This window comes from Mugil cephalus, chromosome 23, assembly GCF_022458985.1.
Source record: "Mugil cephalus isolate CIBA_MC_2020 chromosome 23, CIBA_Mcephalus_1.1, whole genome shotgun sequence".
Lineage (NCBI taxonomy): Eukaryota > Metazoa > Chordata > Actinopteri > Mugiliformes > Mugilidae > Mugil > Mugil cephalus.
The window spans coordinates 10,627,117-10,645,536 of NC_061792.1; the positions used below are offsets into that span (position 1 = coordinate 10,627,117).

The 18,420-nt window shown below is 44.6% G+C and overlaps 1 protein-coding gene across 11 annotated transcripts in view; it reads right to left on the bottom strand.

The window, feature by feature from the left end:
• The window catches only part of LOC125000808 (beta-1,3-galactosyltransferase 1-like), a 101,613-nt gene that overhangs the window by 61,536 nt on the left and 21,657 nt on the right, over window positions 1–18,420 (bottom strand). For 8 of the 11 annotated variants that reach the window (XR_007111390.1, XR_007111389.1, XR_007111388.1 and 5 more), the window contains exon 2: window positions 13,303–13,437. The gene's annotated coding sequence lies outside the window, so the exon portion shown is untranslated. Of the gene's footprint in view, window positions 1–8,137; window positions 8,823–13,302; window positions 13,438–13,526; window positions 14,994–16,729; window positions 16,881–18,420 lie in introns of those variants that run through there. The other 3 variants (XM_047576496.1, XM_047576497.1, XR_007111394.1) reach the window with 3 other exon arrangements.

An 18,420-nucleotide genomic window follows, 5' to 3' on the forward strand; every position in this document is an offset into this window, starting at 1 on the left:
ATTTAAACAGCAGAAAATAAAGCACAAGGTGTTAAAAATTGTTATAAACTCAGAGGTGTTAGGTTTGAATTTCCCCATACCCGACTCATTCATTGGTCACATACATTTCCTCTCACTTAATTCAGTCATTCAGTGTCAAGGTGATGAACAGGAGCGAGAGGCGAACGAAAATACAGGCCATGATGGCGTGACTATCACTCTGCCATCCGGGTTAAGAGACGGGCGAGAGGAGGAAACTCCACGTCAAACTCAGGACGGAGCCCTGTCACCGCCGCCGCTAACAGCCTGGGAGCAGCGAGCGTCGGGTAATTGGGAAGAACTTCCTGCCCTCGGACTTGAGTGGCACGTCTCAGCTGTGGCGAGGAGTCAGTTACCTGATCGGAGCTCAGATACACCGAGGCTGTCAGCTCGGCTCCCGGAGTAATCACACGCCTCCATTAACAAGCTGCTCACGCAGCCAAATGGCTCTCGGAGGCAAAAAAAAAGAAAAGAAAAAATAAATAACACATGTGTAACAGCGTGCATGCTCGCCCACAGATGATGAGCAATCACATCGCAAATTGGCTTAGTATTCAGATGCGGAAAAATCCTTATAGTCCATATTAGTGCGTTGCAAACATGCCCTGGTGGTTACTACAGGAGCTAATTCGAGATTCCTTACGTCACCGCTGAATCGTGCCTCCTCTTCTCCCCATTAGCATCATTTTTTTTTTTTTCAATGCTGGCAAACATTGCGCCTTGTCATTGCGCTAATCAGCATAATATGAATTATTGCCGCCATTACAGCGGGTGGCGGAGAAAACGACGATAGGTCTTAATTATTCAACGGCGAGGAACAACTGAAGAGAAAGCAAATGCACCTTTAGTTCGCGCTGCCATCTCTCATTAGACTCGGTATCGCTCTTCCCTTTTGGGAGTCGGGACTCGGCGGCAAACGGGTAGATTTGGCGACGCGCACCTGAATGCACCACTCGAGCTGTTCATCCGCCAGAGCTCGGAGAGGAAGCACCTTAAGAGGCCGATGAATGGCTTTTTGTGTGTAATTGATATTGTTTCAGTGTGCAATTAAAGCGAGGGCCTCCTGGAGGGTAAACTCAACTGAATTTCCTTTTTAATTCTTTGCCAAGTTGATGCTGGATAACATAATTAAAAGCCTTTTAATTTGGAGGCCTCTCCTGGATGGTCACTTTATTTTCAACACAACAGAAGTCATTAAGATTACCTTTCTGTTTGTGTGGAGAGACACGAGCAGGAAAGTTCAAACTGTCGAACAAATGACACAACAAATGAAACTAATATTTGCTAATTAGGTGATGGGGACGCCGTCCGATTTGTCAAACTGTGACAAAGGTGCAAAATTAAAAGGCAGAGAAGCCCAGGAGATGCCAGTGACCCCGACTCCGACTACCAGACGACAATTAAAAAACCGAATCGTCTTCAAAAATTCAACACCTTCAACACTGAGCTCAGATAAATCCAGTCAGCCTGGTCTCTCCGTCCCGTTTCCTGCCTCCTGTGTAAAGAACGTAATACACATTTTGGTTAAAAGTTCTAATATAAATTACGTCTGGGTATCACTATTCCAGGTTGGCGAGGGCGAACTCATTATATTAGACTTTCTTTGTGAGATAAAGGCTTGAATCCACAAATCCGCTAGTACTGCAGGGCTCCTCTGACCTTTCAGGAGGAGATGCCAATCAAATTTCAGGCCGTCTTAATGGAGCCGTGGTGATTACTGAGGGACATGATTCAGAGCTATAAAGCCCTTCAAAAGAAAATGAATATGGCTTAGGAGAAATTACTCGAACACAACAGAGAAAATAGTGTAATGATTTCATTAGGGTGTTCATGGATCGGTTTCTCTAAGGACCTCATGCGTAATAGATAGTTTTGTCACCGCCGCGCTTCGACTTCTCGTCTTCACATCTTAGCGACGGTAACTGATCAGTGCAGCTAACCGAGGAGGCGTCGTCGTCGCAACTCAAACGCCGTCTTTTTGCGGTGTGAAAAAGGCAGGAAGGGATAGAGTCAGATCCAAGGCTTCCCACCGGTGTGCGAGAGATAATTAACGTTCGGCTCGGAGACGTCCTGAAGACTCGCTGTCAGCGGCGTCAGTCTCAGATGACAGACTGCAGATATGGATATGACATTTGATTCTCTCTTTTTTTTTTTTTTGAAAGTTATTTCAATCATTTTGCAGGTGCCTCACGCTCCGTAGACACCTCGAGCTCCGGCTCGAACCGCAACCGCTGTTGAGCGTATTCACCATGCCAGGGGGATATGAAATTCAAGGTCACATTTCACTTCCCTGCTCACTGGATTCAGTCGGAATTGAAATTCTGCCACATATCCAGGCCGCACAGCGCATTCAGAGAGTGTTGAACCACAGCTACACTCCATAGATATATATATATGAACTACTGCCAGCTAAACACAAACGTCGTGCCTTCTGTGTTGAGGCTTTTGAATAACTTGCAGCTGGAAGGACGTACACTCACTTGCCACTTTATTAGGTACACCTGTTCAATCGCTTGTTAGCTGCAATTCAATACATGTGGAAGTGATTGAGACAACTTGTTAAAGTTCAAACCGAGCATCAGAATGGAGAAGAAAGGGGATTTAAGTGACTTTGGATGTGGTATTGTTGTTGGTCTGAGTATTTCACATACTGATGATCTACTGGGATTTTCACACACATGGTCCGAAAAAGAGAAAATAAGACTGGTTGGATGATAGAAAGGCAACAGTAACTCAAATAACCACTGGTTACAGCCAAGGAATGCAGAACACCATCTCAAACCCCACATAATTAGGGTTTCACGATCTAAACTCAACGGTCTGTGCAAGTTCTGAAACTAAACCAAAATATTACCTCAGTTAAGCTGGACTCTTCGCCTCGAGGAGTCTCCTGATGCGCACCTCCCAGACGGCTCCTCTAAGTATTCTATATTCAAGCTTTTCTTTTTTGGTGCATTATATTTGAAGCAGATCCAAATACAGCCCTGTTTCCTCTGCTACGATATACATTTGGTTTTCCCATTGTCGTCACGGTGGTTGGGTTTCTAACACCACTGGGTGCAGTTGGCTCAAGGTTTTAGCGCTGCTAGCTGCTGGCGAGATTAATAATGTCATATTTTGTGCAAGTTACACAAAGTAACGTCGCAGCTTGTGTTTAGCACCTTAGCCGTGCATCCAAAAGCCAGTGCACAACACCTCAAACACCCTCAAATCCAAGCAGAAAATTGCTACAACCGCGTGTGTTGCATCAAACCATGTTCATGGTCTAGATTCCAGGTTTGGCGTCAGAGTGCGACCGAACCCGACAAAAGTTTGGCTTCTCCTCAGGCAATCAACAACTAATCTGACTGCGCCTTCGCGTTAAGAGAGCGCACTCGTTCCTTTAAGAGCGTCGTGTAATGAATGGGGCATCGAGAAACGCTTGTGACTTTAGTTCTAATGGAAATGACCCAGATCTAATTGGAAACGGCCTAGATCTTGATTACTCTAATTATACACCTGAAGCAGACTGCACACACACACGCGCCGAGCGCGAGCACTTGTCTTGATGTGAGGCCCGTCTAGGTGTTTTAGCATAACTATATTCGTAATTGGTTGACCTTTTCAATGCAATGGGTTATTAAAGGCCTAATTAAGAGTCCCGTAAGAATCTCAGACCCTGTCAATTAAGTTGCTTAAGATTTCGGTCTCTCTGCAGCTCTTAGCCGTCGTCATCGGAGGCAAATGTCAGCTCATGACTGTGAAAGGCCAACTTGTTATTGAGAGACAGAGGAAGTTGTAGAAAAGGCATTGAATCACAAAGCAGTTACTTTACTTACACAGGTACATTCTCGGTCAGATCATAAAAAGAGTCCAGAGCTGGTGAGAGAAGGTAGAAGACGTAAGGTTGAGGAAACATTTTTCTCTTCTTTACTTTCTACCCGCGGCCTAAACAAACGGAGATTCGTACGCAGGAGACGTCCAGGGCTCGACATCCATCCGCACTATTCAATACACATCCATTTTTTCGCGCTCCCCGTGTACATTTTTCAATCTGTTGATGCATAGTAAATCAAGAATATGGCGCCCTCATGAATCAAGCTGCAGCTACTTCTTCCTCTTCCCTCTCCACTCCTCGGCTGGAGAAGCGGCGGCGAGGAGGAAGAAATAGGTCATATCTCCCCAGATTGCCTCCGTAACCTCTTAGTTCATAATGATCATGTTTAATGAGTGAGGAGCTCTCCAGGCATTCTTGAGCATGGAAGTATGTCATCTTCATTGTAGTGCACACATTGGCTTTGAGCCGCTAAGTGCTCCCGACCCTTCCCACCATGCAACAGGAGGAGTCATACCTGGGAAAAAAAAAAAACGGGTGCGGCCGTGACAAGCATCTTATCCTGAGGTTTTGTCAACAACGAAACTAGTGAAGTCTGAAACGCTTGTCGTACGTGACACATGAACAAGCAAACAAATTAAGTACGCCGACCCCCCCCCCCCTCGCCTCCTCCCCGTCCAGCCGAGGCTCATCAGTGTAAATTAAGAGTATAATGTCTGGTAATAAAGCAGAAAGACACGCTTTTCAGGCTTTTAGCGAAATCCTACAACCCACAAATTAGACCAATTAGTGGATTTTTAGATCCAAATGGCATGATGGATGAATGGATGGATGGATGGATGGATGGATGGACGAATGGATGGATGGATGGACAGAGATGTGCAGTGGGAAAGATGAACGTGCAATTTGGCGAAACAGCCACAACAAACAATAAATGAGGCAAAAAAGATGGAGTGATTCCTTCTCCATTTAATGCTTAAATGGCAACAATTAGTAGAAGAGACAGTCCCTAAAGTCTGTGAGACACAAAGCAGATTAACTGGTAGGGGTTCAGATTAACCCTAACCCTTAAATTAAGCTGCAGCACAACTGTATAAATGTATTGCTCAAAAATGCCTTGGTAGTAAAAAGACCTAATTTACAGAAAATGCCATATTTTGTATTTAAAGCAGGCGTCTTCAACGTTTTTCAGGCCAAGGACCCCAAAGTGATGGAGAAACTACCTACCATACGTGTTCTATATCAAACTATTAGTGTCATCTATCAATATACATCATTATTATCATTTTTTATTTAATATTAAATGATCCCTCCTCCCTTTACTAAAATATGGATTCATGTTAATACGCATTTAAAGAAATTTAAATTTAGTGGGGAAAATAAAAAAAAATATATAAAAAATGTCCAATCAACCAAAATTTGCCTTTGTGGACCCCCTGTTAAAGATCTATGGTTTAAAGTTCTGCTTAAAAGTTTCTTTCCCACCCTTCAGAAGCAGAAATATCTACATTTTTGAAAAAAAATTGCATCAAAACTGTCTTGAGATTGGACAAAGTGAACCCAATCAAATAAACGAAGAAAAAATATTAAACTTGCGTATTTCTTTATTCAAGAAAATGAACCAATATCACACATCTGAGAGTCCCAAAGGTAAGAACTCCTCAGAACATCTCAGAAACATCTCATTCACTTTTAAATCGGTATAATTTAACTGTTTTTAAACAAATTTTTTATAATTTTACCATGTACATATCTTCCATTTCCACCTCGTCCATCAAAGCACACTAGCCTGCAGAGAGTCTGTCTCCATTGTAGCTGGCTGACTCTCCACAATGCATCATTATTGAACTCCTCCATGACTCCCACACTAGCGAAAGCTTTCAGCCAAGACATACGCAGCAACTTCTGTTACATTACAAATGCATACAGGCTTCAGGGAGAGTGCATGGAGAGTAAATGATGCTCGGCTGTAGACAGAGCATGATGAGCCTAGTCGGTAAGAGGAATATATGGAGATATATTCCTTCAAGTAAAAGGATTGCTCTGTCCTCTTTGGTTTTGTTATAGCTCCACGGCATCTCTGACTTTTCACTGAAGCCGCCCCCTCTTCCCCACCTCTTTGCCTCTGTCAAAGGGAAGGAGAGACAAGCCCTTGATGAGTGCACCTTTGATCTCGGCGAGGTGCCTCTGCTCCTCCTCCTTTCTATCTTTCTTTCTCCTCTCTGCCGGGGAGCTGTCAAGAGTTCTGAAGGCTCCGTCTGTCCGCTCCGCTCCCTCATCCCAACCCGACTGAGTCTCCAGGCTCTTTCATCCTCGCGCCGATTGCTTCACGGAGACGACTCGAGTCCCTGAAGGACCTCGCCGCCACCCAAAGTGTAGTCCTAGCTTAGGAGCTGGAGCAGAGCAGGAGGGTAGGATTCTCCCTCCGTTCATCACGTGAGAGGGAAAAACAATATGTACCCCACTCCATCCTGCAGCATTGATCCGGTTCTCACACCCGATGTGCATAACAGCTTATTTATTAAACAGTCTGTGGTGAAATCGCCAATCAATTCAAAGTCAGAGGGAGGCGCTTCAATCACAGCCGAGTCTGTGATTGCGCCTCGTTATTTACACCGTGCACAATGAGCCACTTGTTTATGATCAATCCGCGGATCACGACGCAGCCTTTCGCTTCAGATGAACGCCCGGACTTGCGCCGCCCGTCTTTGATTTGAGTCATCTCTCCAACCCGGAGTGTGTCATCATCCCGCGAAGGGATGCCGGCGACCGGGCCATGCCTCAACGGCGCAATGAGCCGAGCCCCGCTACGCTCCCTCGTGCCGTTACGCATTCAATCAAATTCGCAGCCTCCTCGCGCGGGAGGCGCTAATTTCTTTTTGTCGCCGGCCTCGGATGAGAGAGACGTTGGGAGTTGACAAAGCTTGCGAGTTGATTAGATCCATTGTCGCCGTTGGGTTGGACCGGGTAGAGGTTAATGTTGCGAGTAAGGACAAAGTGTTCCGAATGAGACATAGCCGCCACGGGTCGGAGAGAAACCGCGGGGACCTGGAGATTCATACCACTTTCTGGCAGATCACGCAGAGGTGCTCTGAAGCTGGGCATGGCCGCACCTGCAGCAGTTTGCATGTAGATGTGTGCAGCATCCCGAGAGGAAGCTAAAAGGAGAGTGCAGTGTAAAAAAACGTGAGCTGGACCAGGTTATGGAGCAAAAATGCAGCCTGAGTTCACTGTCAGGACTTAAGCTGATTGGATATTAAAAGTGCTGCACAAATTTGCTAGATGTATGAACTACAGGTAGAATATTGTGGAAATACCATCTGCAGAACCAATGGCAGTATTAGTTTCGTGAAAAAAAAAGTAAAAATGCTTCATATCTCTAAAGGAATCTAATATGAAGACCAGCAGAAGTATCCAGCTCTAGTTTCTGCACCACTGACTGAGGTTTTGCTCCGGCAGCTTTACGACTCTCTAAAGGAGTTCAACATAACGTAAGTGGCTTTCATAAATGATGCACCAGCCGGAGGTAAAGTTGAAGGGAGGCTCGTGGAAATACCACAAATCTCTGGTAACAACCTCAGTTTTGTGAAACACTCTTTTATAACCGAGTGAAAAGGTTCCAAAACTGAAATGTTTACAAATTAATTGGAAATAAATGATTGATTCAGGAGGTCTGCGAAGCCTCCCAAATGACTGAGCAGTCGACGCAGGCGCGACATAACTTCAGCGGCGGATATCGGGAAGCAAATTAAACGTCTATTACCCCCTTTGTTATTTAGTTCTAAATCCATTCTCTAAACAGTGTTGAAAAAAGCTGGCCGGCCATGACTCACACCTTGCCAGACAAAAGGAAGCCGCCGATGGTTGCCTTAGGAACCCTCAGAGCGGCGAGAACAGCTTGCACTCTACATGAAAGGGATTTGTTCACTCCCATTCCCGAAGTTATTGCTTCTCTTGCGAGCAGAGGCACCGCGAGTTCAAGCCTTCAAACGTGTGCAAAAAAAGTTGGTTGTGACTAACAAACTCGAGGCGAGCCTAAATTGCTTTTTGTCCCCCCCCCCCCTCCCCTCCAGACGGATGGACAGACAACGATGGATCGAGATCTGACCTGATAATAAATGTCACAGCATTAGTGAACTGCACCGGAGGCTGAAGCCGAGTCGTTCAACGGGAGCCGAACGAACGCTCGCTAGCAATTTCGAGCACAGAGCCGCCATTCTAACATTTGAAGAGGCACTTTGTCTGTGGCGACGGTGAAAAAGAAATAAGTGGATGACGTCGATTCAAAGAGGGATTTTGTGTATAAAAGGTAAAAAAAAAGCAGGCCAGGCTTGATTATTGTAGCCATTTCAGTGATAAAAGCTACTATTATAGCAACATGGTAGCACTTAGCAGTCGAGCAGCGTGCGCATTGTGTGAATTTGTACTCTGCAGCCCACCAGGAGCCACTTCATATTTTCACATGTGCAACCTGAAAACAATGAATCCTGCATCTTAGGTTTAACGCGGCTTCGACAGTGACTGCTACTCACAGTTAAAGCCGCACAAATGAATATGAATAAACATTTTCGGCTGTGAAAGGTTTGCAAAGTAAATCATTTCAGAGTTTAAAAAGGTTTTCCAGACAAGGTGAAGGCTGAGATGGCAATTGGATTTTTTTTTTTCTCTCCTCCATTCATGACTATTTTGACGGCGCTGCCAAGTATAACCGGTTTATCTCCCAAGTCTCCCTCCCTCTCACTCTCACTCGGCGATAGCGACAGAGCGTGGGAGGCAGAGGCAGCCGGAGCGGTGTCATCCGAAGTCGCTGATGTCGCCTCCACTCTACCCCTGCCCGCCGACAGCGCTGCCAAAGTGGGACTTTTAACCGCTGATTCAGACGACACTCAGCCTGGCAGCCATGGCGACGTCCGCCGTGGGATGCCTCTAAGTGTCATTAGCTGGCGTGGAGGAGCGTTGGCCGTGGAAGGGCACTGTCGCACAGCTGTACCTGGTAGAGGGCCAGAGGAACGGACGAGTAGGTGGGAGTGGAGACGAAGATGAAAGATGGTCAAGACAAAAAGAAGCGATGTAGAGATTAGCCTCCTTATCGGTGTTCAGGAAAGGCTAGGTGTATTCATGTCCATTAAATTCCCTGGAAGCCATGACACGTTCCAGTTAAGTTACTTTAAGTTACAATCTTGATTTCAAAGATCCGACATTACTTCATAGCTTAATTCACTGCTTAATCAAGATATGCATGCGTGATTCAACTTTCTGAATGTGGTCCTTGTCCCAGTTCACATGCAAAGGACAGGAACATGTCCTTCACCTCCACCACGCTAGGGGGCGATATGTGACCCCCTTAATGGTTGATCTATTACGTCATATACTAAACAAGAGTCGTTCATGCAGCATGAACAAACTACAACAAGATGGATAATAGTATAACTTTTTTTTAAAATCTTTTTTTAATATGTGCGCTACTTCTGCCGCAGATAAGATGGCGCTATCCCTCAGGTTGTTCTTCCACCAGCTCTGTGTCCAGTTAAAGTCTGATTAAGGCGTATATATGCCGGTGAAAATCAATTTCCAATCACATTATCTGGGTTTCTTAATCGGAAAAGGAGAACTCTGATTTTAGTCGGACTTACGCGTTTACGTGCACTTAAGTTGTCCAGTTAAAGTCGGATTAAGGCAATAATTCGCCAAAACGCGGCTGAGGCTACCACCCTAGAACATGATCACACACAAGAGCTGCACAAAAGCAAAGGCATACGCACAATGGGAAACCTAGAAATAATGTGGAAGTGTCACAAGTCTCAAGACGGACACAGAGTAAGAACCCACAACACAAGGTGAGAAAGTGAGAGGTAGAGCAGGAAGCGATAGAAGTCAGGCTGACTCATTCCCCCAGGCTCATCTGAAAATGCTCTCGTCTTCTGTTCTCTGTCTGCCGAGTCCACAATAACACCACCCTTCACACTTAAAAAAACAAAAAAAAAACCAAATAACGGATTCATAAAGAGTGTCTCCTTTTTTTTTTTTTTTTTTTTTTTTTTTTAGGTGAGGTATGGTCCCTGGACATTTTCCGCCTGTGAAGCGGCTTTGAGATGAACAGCCAGCTCGTGGCGCTGGCTTAGGATGTATAAAGCCGTGGCTAGCGGCTCCACCGTACGGCGCGGCACATCACAATGTTCAACTTTCATGATACAGGATTAGGAGGGATCAGTTATCCGGATCAATAGGATTAGAGGCGTCGTTAACCCCTCTGAGATTAAAGATTCACAACATACAGAAGAAAGAAAAAAAAAATAAAAGTCTGCGGCGGGGTGGAAGGAGGACAGCTCTGTTAGTACTTTGCAAAGCAAGAACAAACAGTTATTCCGAGGCTGGCATAATCTGTTCTGGGAAGAGGACAAAAAAACCAAACGGCCCACGGCCCAACATTAACAAAAACACGGCGGAAAAGAAATACGAGAACGCTCTTATTCTTCAAAGAGCCCAAATAGAAAAATCACTGGCTGTAATTGGCGCGCCTTTCTTCTCTCGCTACCTCTGAAGAGAAAATACAACATGCTTCAGTATGTGCAGGGGAGAAATAGGAGGGGGGGGCATGCCTTCCAGTCTTACTGCAATAATTGGCTACTTTTAGAAGCACCTACATGAGTCAATACCTACCATCAAGCCCACTCTGAGCTGCTCTCAGCCTATTACGTCCATGAGAGGTGAGGGCCCTTTAAAACTTTAGAGCGTGCAGGTAAATTGCAGAGGAGTATGCACTCTGCAACAACAGCCATTTGTTCCTTACATATTCAAGAAAAGAAAGAAAAAGAAAAGATGGAGCTGAATACAGAAGAAGAAAGCAAAAATTATTTCTGCTTATTGCATTAACAACGCAGAAGGAGTATTTTCAGCGTCCATGTGCACCAGCAGAGATATGAGCTTATTCCTGCCCAGGTGTGTTCTTCCCCAAGTATTTGATGTCTGCGCGAGAGCCACTCAATCTCAGCAGCACCAGATGGAGCCCCCCGGAAATAGCCAGGGAGAAAATTAAGAACAACAGCTGTCACATCAGTGAGCGAAGTGAGCAGGAGAAAAGAGAAGGACAAGGAGAAGGAAGGCAGGAAGGAGGGAGCGGGGTTGAGGGGGGGATTGAAAGGATGGGAATTCATACAGTCGCACCTCACCCAGGTAAAGCCGGATTGACATTCGGCGAATGGCTTATTAGGAATTTTCACGGGAGCCTCGAAGTGATTATCCCGAAGCTGTCAGCTGCAAGCGGCGTGTCAAAATACCACCCGGGAAACGCATCCCATTCCTCCAGGTGGGATGAAAATTGAACATGTGTTCACGAGAGTGAAGGCTGACGGGGGGGCAATACAGAGGGAGGCCAAATAATACTGACGCGAACATTAACACTTTATCTCACGCATAACGTGAGCAAATCCAAGGGCACTCGAGTGTGAATGGCTCCCCCCTCTCCACTCTCTGTTTGTACGGTGATTTGATGCAAGCAGAGCGGTTAACACGGGGGGTGGGGGTGGGGGTGGTAAATGCAAGTGTGTCTTCCACCCCAGACCCACTGTCACACTGATGTTTAATCATCTATAATGGATTTCAGGGAAGAACCTCTTTCAGACTCAGAGTAAGGTTCATCACATGTTGGTCGGATGTTCTGATGAGTGGCTGCTGGCTCTCAGAGTAAAGAAAACGAACGTTTCCCACGATTAACAGCAACACCAGTGCACCGAGTTGCTCCAGACTGGTGCTTAAATCATCGTAAAACTGTTTGGATGCAGCCAATAACGGGGTGCAACATCCATCAATATGCATCCTGGGAGGCTGGAGACTATTTCAGCCGCCATCAGGGCGAGAGAAAGCTGGAAAGGTTGCCAATAACTACAACCGCACTCAAACCTGCTGACAATTTACACGCCAATTTACCCAGCATGCTTTTCTTTTAACTTTGGGACAACATGCCTTAATGCAGTGAGGTAGCACTACGTCCAGTTCTACCGATGAATATTTCAATAAAACATGCCATCATCTGCAAAAAGGCATCTTTTAAAATGAGATGTTCTTTCTACTTCTGCAGATTTTGTTTTTATCATCCACGTCTTTAAATGTCTGTTCTTTAAACTTTGTGTCAGGAACTTTCTGTGTGAACCTGGACCGACGGAAGAAATCGTTTTGTGCCGAAGAACTTGACAGGCCTCAACAAAGCCCTGACCTCAAGCCCACCCACCACCTTTAGGGATAAACCGGAAAGCAGACTGTAAGCCAGGACTTATCGCACAACATCAGGGCTGCTGCCCCCCCCCTCCCCTCGCGTCGCCTACCGATGCCCTGACACTCTTGTGGCTGAATGGAGGCAAATCCCTGCAGCCAGGTTATAAAAATCCAGAGCAAAGGTTGTTACAGCGGCACAAAAAGACGTTCTAGTGTCCACATCAATTTCACCATTTTCACAAGAAACGGCTTTGAGATGAAGCTAATCGGAATTAGGCAGGGAATTTGTTTTAGTGCAGCCGTTCGTAATGAGTCTGGATTTTCCCGCAGGCAGAAATGTTGTACATCACGACTACGCCTTCAGTGTGTTGTTGTTCTACTGCGTTATTCAAAGCCAGCACCTGCTCAAATGCTCAACGAATTTGGCTTGTGCACCGCGTCAGTCCAGAATACACGACTCCAGGGTTTGAGGGGCGCAATCCGGCCACAGCAGACTGGAGTTTATGAGCCTAAATAAAATACTGCGGTGTTGGCTCGTGTGTGGAAGTCAGTCACTAGCGCTGACAGACAGCTGTTAGTTCACAAGCGTCAACCTGTCACAGCAAGAAGCGGCTGCCTCCCAACTTCAGTCTCTTGAACATTTTTAAGCATCAGAGAAGCCCACACGTTTTTAAAGCAGAGTCTTGTTTTTAGTTGGGTATGGGCTGGGGATTAGCCTGACTGCCAACATATTTTAAAAGTTGCTGATAATATTTTAGTCACACATTATACTGCGAGATTAATTGAGCCAGATGTTTTTTTTTCTTTTTAAACATAAAGTTCTTGTGATTCAGCCTCAGACTATTTAGGAATGAACCGTCATTCCTCCAGCTACACACCTACCACGACAAAACAAAATGCTCATCAGCTTGATTGCGCTGTTGTTGCAGATATGATTGCAACATTTTGAGGTGGTAACGTCCGGACATGATCCCTGCAATCATGGGAAGGCCGGTCGATGTGTGTCTACTCGGACGCATCTTGTTTCTGCTGTAACATCCTCACTCGCGCTGGAAACGTCTCCTATTGTGCCTCGATTGCCAGCGGGTATTGGCAGTTGTCTCTACACTCTGAACTGATGCGACGTTTTCCAGCGTCCAATATTGACAAACTGCAGCGAGCGCCGGTTAATGTCACACACGTCGAGAATCCGTTTTTTTTTCTACGCTGCTCTAAAACAACCGTTAAACGCAGGGAAGAACAGGGAACACGTTTCTTACGTTTGGTTCGTTGTCGGCGACGGTTCTCGGTCCTCCGGGTCACAGTATATCCACAAAAGCAAGAAACCAAGAGGGACTGGACTCGGTCGTGTTTCTTGGAGACGTCTCTTCCAGGATTCAGCCGTCCACCTACACCTGAAGGACAAAGGACACTCCTTTGAGGACAATAACAACGTAAAGCACCACAAAAGTCATCATCACTTTTTAGTATTTGCTTTGCCAACCTTTGGGTTCTCTGTGTACTAATTGGAATCACTTGTACTTATTGAGCCCAAAGATGTCCCCCACGTTTCCAGTTATGCTGCTGCTCAGAAATGACACCTCAAAGGGACTCTTTCTCTGCACAGGCTCAACAGCAGCTTTTTTTTTTTTTTTCGTGGGTCATCACACTCTGCGTGCGACTCCAACTCAACTCAGCCGCCGTGACAAGAGGCAGTGACAGGACGGAGGGAAGTGGAAAGAAGGTGTTTCTTCGCCGGATCAAGTTTCAGGTCTGCTGCGCGTCAGCACTTTGGGTTTCTAATTAAGGGCAGAAGCGACAGGACTGCTGACAGGATGGAGACGGCGTACAGGTGGAGTGTTGTTTTACAACCGCACAACGCGAACCTGAAATAGTTTTATTTTGAAAAAAAAGAATAGGAAATCCCTCTGGACAGATGCACAAAGTTAAGCCACAACATTGACCATCCTGCGACAATACATTACTAGGAAATGTTTGGTATTCATTAGTGTGGCTGTTACTTAGGTACACAATATTAAGAAGCTGGTCATAATGTTATGCCTGATCAGTGCAATGCTATTTTTTTTTTTTTTTTTTTGCTAATTTAGAGATTAAACCAACGCTCTTCTCTTCAAGCACCGGAGCAGCTTTGAAACAATCTATTAATGTTTTATTTGCGCGTTTTACGGCGTTATTTATTTATGCCGGCTGTTTTATGCATACATACAGTCCTGGAGCTGCAAACACTCGCTGGAAACATCACAATTTATGAAGCAGAAAATATAGCGTTATCTGGTGGAAATTCCCCGAGGTGCTCTTTGTCACCTTTATTATCCGTCCTAGTACGTTTCTCTCAAAATGCACCGCCGCTTTTTCATTTTGATGAAGTAACAGTGTAACGTCTTTTCTTTTTCTTTTTTTTTTTTCTTTTTCCTCGTTCTCTCCGGCTTCCACCTCTGTTGACGGAGCAGCTCAAGCCGACAACACTTATTAGACTGTGGCAGACGGGAAAAAGACTTCATTTACAGCAGCAGCAGCGGCGGAGAATACGTTCCAGGTCGGGTGGGGGTGGGGGGGCGATGCTAAGCCGGCGTCGTCAATATGTAAAGCAGCATGTAGTTTCTTTATTTCGTAATAAGCTGCAGAGCACATATCTCCACTGATGAATTGTGGAATGAACAGAGAAGAGCAAATGTGAAAAGAAATGTCGTTTAGGCCCGACACACTGCGGCGTGTGTGTGTGTGTGTGTGTGTGTGCGGTGGCTTTGTTTGCAGGGTTGGACAGTTTGTTTGAGGCGACTGATTAGCAGCAACATCTTGTGCCAAGCTACTTCTGAGCTGCTCTGATTCCACACACACTGCTATCTTTATTCATTTATGCATGCAACCGCTGTGGAGGATGAGTGGAGTTCAGAGTCGAATATTTTCCTTCATATTCTCTCTGTATCTCCTTCTCTGTATTCACCACTCACTGCTGCTGCTATCTTCTGTCTCCACCCCCCCCCCACCACCCCCCTTTCGCTGTTCCAGTTCAATATTGTGCGAAAGATCATTTCAAAAATTCTCATTTTGTCGTTCTTTTGTGTTTGGATTTCAGACCAAAGGAGTCCAACGCTGTATTTGGATTTTTAATGCTGCCATGCTTCTTCCTACAGCAGAGGAGCGGTCTCAGTGGGAATAATAACTAAATGACTTTAAGAGGAGCAAAACATGTTGGAGAGAAAGCAAACTGCAGTGAATTGCACATTAGTCATCATTGGGCTCCCCCCCTCCCCTCCTCATTCCCCCCTCTTTCCCCCCACATTCTCCCCTCTGTTCAATTATGAGCCTCATTTTAGAAGTTGGTTTGGAAAAGAAACAAAAAGCACGAGCATGTGCGAGTGAAAGAGGAGAGCCTATTAACGTGAATGAGGCGGTGTGATGTGAATGAGAGACAGCCACAAGGAAAAGTGGCAATACAAACTCAAACTAAAAGCTCATCCAATCACACTTTCCACCTCAGGTCCGGGGAAGAAAGTGTTGATGGAGAATCTCCACAAAAAAGCGGCCTCTTCTCACGCTCTACTTGTTGTGATGTTACTTGCTTATGTTAGATTTAACGTAAAGCCATCACGCTGTCTCTTTACACTTTCATAACAGGTCCTAACCCAGTGGCAAATATTTAACATTTGTTTAAGTGCATTGTAGTAACATAGCCATTGAGCCTGTTTTGGATATTGTTTCGGTTGTGTTCGCTGAAAATTCAGTGAAAGGGTATTGTTATTATTGCAAGTAGTAGTAGGCCATTAATTATCATTGTATTTGGGTGTTAATATTATCTGAATAAAAACATTGTAAACAGGGGGTCCGGGACCCCTAGAGGGTCCGCGGAGGTACTGCAGAGGGGTCGCAAAATCTTTGGTTGATTAGACATTTTTTATACATTTGTTTTTAAATTTTCCCCACAAAGTTAAATTTGTTTAAATGCACATTAACATGAATCCAAAATATTTTAGCAATGCATAGGTCTTCAACAGGGGGTCCACAAGCCCTAGGTGTCCGCGGAGGTACTGCAGGGGGGTCGCAAAATCTTAAATGGAGGCAGAAGACGTCATCTTTCAGTCGGCGATACAGCAGCTCAACAGTTTTAGTAATTTTAGCAAATTTATTTATCATCTTAAGTGCCTACCATAAAAAAGTATTAATATATAATTATAAACATGAAGAACGCTGACTTCAGATACATCTCAAGGATAAGATACGTCTTGATATACGTCCCAATAACACAACCTAATAATGCTGATGACAGCTTGCCAATGATGCAAATGCTAGCAGCACAGACTGATTAAGACAAGTTGCTTCATAGCTCAAACGATTGGACCTCTCAGCTGACAGCTCGCTATGTTTACACGGAGACTGCTATTAAACGGTCAATGATGAATCCCCAAGTACAACACGTTTTTGACTTTTCACTCCTACGATTAGAGAAGATCGTGTCCAGGGTCTGCACAGCCACCAAAATGGAAAACTCCGTGACGTCAGTCAAGTGGACCTGCTCTACTCTCCTCTGATTGCTGTTGTACCGCTGCACACGCACCCAGCACTAACACAATAAACACGGCCTTCGATTTCAATGCTGCAAAAATTAAATGCACCATCTACAGGCACATAGAAGATAATTAGCATGTTTGTCCTGTGACAATTTAATGCAAGATCAAAAATACCTACAGGCAAAGGAATGCTGCTCATTATCATCTTCTCCTTGATCAATATTCATCACGCTTCAGATGCTGATTATCTGTCACTGGCCGTGTCATCTTGATATGTGCATTCATGTCGAAAGAAAAAAATAATACCAAGTCACATGTGCAGCATGCATGAAGGGAGAAATCAACCTCCTGCTACCAACACAGCTGCTAATCTCACTTATTCACTTCATGACATGTTCCATAGGATCATCTGCTCCCAGTATAGCAAGTAATGACGAAGCCTAGAATAAACACTTGAAGGCAACACCGATCTACTAATACTGATTGGGCATCAACGTGTACCTGAAGAGCTGGAACAATAGGTCGATGACTGGGTTAGTCAGTAATCAGGCAGTCGAGCAGAAATGTCAAGAAATCTGACATGTTGTAGTTCTCTTATGTGATTATTTAATAGCATTTTACACTCACATAAAAATACAAAGCCTGGTGTTTGTTTTGCAGACCAGAAAAACAAAAGCCATGAAGGTTAGTGCAATTTCTAACAAACGCATCCATCTATACTGCAGTTTAGCATTTATCTACTTGTTCTTACTGAGGCATGTTCTTCACACACACGGCTCCTTCAATCGCACAAACCTCCTGCTGTTCATGTGCTGCAGTCTGTCAGCTTCCTGGTTACCCCCGGTAGGCAGGGGAAGGTAAATCAATTAAAATATATACATCTGTGAAACTATACATAAAAATATTGCTGTTTTTCTCCTGCTGTGTCGGGACGAGAAAGGGTTTTTATCCTGGAAATTCCTGCAGGGTGAGGACAGTTTGTCCAGCCATCTGTCAGAAATGTATTTGATGAAATAGTCCTTTTAATACACAAACAACTGAGGAATCTGCTGCCAGTAAAGGCTGAAACTGTCAATTAACTTTTTAATTAACCCAAGGATTATTAAGTCAATTTAGTTGAGTTGTCAAATCTATGAATGAAGGACCTTTTGCTAGCGATACTACTCCATACTAGATATTTTGGTTATTTCTAAGGGTGGTTATTGACAAGGACTTCACGATACGATACATATCACGATACGATACATTGTTGCGATACTATGATATTGCGATATATTGCAATATTCTACAAAGTTCACTGAGAAATTGTAAACACAGCTTAAAATACAGAAAAGTGTTGGTGCAGGTGCGGAAGTCGTTCACAATCGTCCCAAAAAACATGACTTTTTGTTATATACAGTAAATATATGTATACACACACACACACAGACACACACATATATATGAGGGCTGCACAATAAATCTTTAAAAAAAATCGCGATCTCGATTCACACATACACGTGATCTCATTACCAAACACAACAATTTCACGAACGACATCACAAACAAATGCTCCCATGTCTGATTTTTTTCAAGCGCCCCTAAAGGCAGCATTGCCGCTGACTCCTCCCCCGACCTATGATAAAGCCTCTTTACAACCCGTGATTCGTCAGTGGAGGAAGTCCCGCCTGCAGTTGAGTGTGTGGAAACAGAGATGGAGAGAAGCAGAGAGAAGTCAGCGGTAAAGAATAACAAGGCTATTGTTCAAACGTATGCTCCACGTTCTGAGGAAATCTCAATGTGTGATACTCTACTTGAATGAACATTTGAATGTTTTTTTGTTTTGTTATGTTAAAGTTCATCAGTGCGATAAACAGTTTGTAAAAAAAA